The 1,189-nt window shown below is 33.1% G+C and overlaps 1 protein-coding gene across 7 annotated transcripts in view; it reads left to right on the forward strand.

Moving 5' to 3' along the window:
* The window catches only part of LOC102475727 (phospholipid-transporting ATPase FetA), a 156,083-nt gene that overhangs the window by 90,409 nt on the left and 64,485 nt on the right, over positions 1-1,189 (forward strand). The gene's annotated exons all lie outside the window — the stretch shown is intronic.

The following is a 1,189-nucleotide window of genomic DNA, read 5'->3' on the forward strand; positions in this document are numbered from 1 at the left end:
CAGCTTAGTGAAAGAGAACTAAATTTTAGATTTTAGAACATGGATTCAAAGAGGCTGAAACAAAAATTGGCTGATACCTGAAACTGGTAACCACCTCTTCCTCTGGTGTATCTTCAAAGATTGTTCCACTAAAGTTTATTTTTCAGAAAATTTACTTCACATGTAAGTATGTAAGTGATCACTCATCAGTGTTTCCAGATGTATCTTAGCTAAAACTAGCGAATGCCCTACTTAGATGGTTTTTGAAGCCTATACATTTGGTATTGTTTGGCCCTTAAGCTTTTACATCTCTTAGCATGGAGGACAAAGAAAGCTGTACATTGTTGCTTGAGACTCTGTACATTTAGACCAGATTTGTATTTGCACTGTCAGTATGGCAAATGAGTAAAAAAAAAAATGTTAATTACACTATTGGATTTTTTATTTCTTTTTTTGATTCAGCTTATACTAGGGCTGAAAAAACCTCAATTTATGTTCATGACAGTGGGGATTTTTTTAAATGTCTACATTCTTTCTAATAAACTGTTGGAAGACTTCTTGTCCTTTTAAGTGTCTGGTTTACTCTAATTCATGTATTTACCATGAACTGAAATGGAGTTTTTATTTGAGCAAGAATTTGGTACTAAACCTCTGAAGAAAGAGGCTTGCTATAATGTCACAGGAAACCTTTTAAAGTGGATCTGTAATGGAAAATTGTAGATGCACTTTACAGCAGTTGGAACAGAAAATGTTATGATTTGATTGAAATAAAACTAAATGTGTTGTCCTCCTCTTAAAAAAAATAATAAAGTTATTCATCACGACCAGGTAGGCTTTATTCCATGGATGCAAGGATGGTTCAACATATGCAAAACCATAAATGTAAAACATACTGACAGAAAGAAAGATTTAAAAAAACATTATCATCTCAATTGATATGGAAAAAGCATTTGACAAAATACAATATTCCTTTATGATAAAGACTCTCAAGAAAATTGGCATAGAAGGATCGTTTCTCAGCATTATAAAATCCATCTATGAAAAACCTATAGCTAACATTATGCTGAATGGGGGAAAATGGAAAGCTTTTCCACTAAAAACTGCTACAAGACAAGGCTGCCACTTTCTTTACTCCTATTCAGTATAGTACTAGAAGTCCTAGCCAATGTGATCAGACAAGGGAAAGAAATAAAAGGCATTCCAATAGGGA

Source organism: Tupaia chinensis, unplaced genomic scaffold (genome assembly GCF_000334495.1).
Source record: "Tupaia chinensis unplaced genomic scaffold, TupChi_1.0 Scaffold000093_1, whole genome shotgun sequence".
NCBI lineage: Eukaryota > Metazoa > Chordata > Mammalia > Scandentia > Tupaiidae > Tupaia > Tupaia belangeri.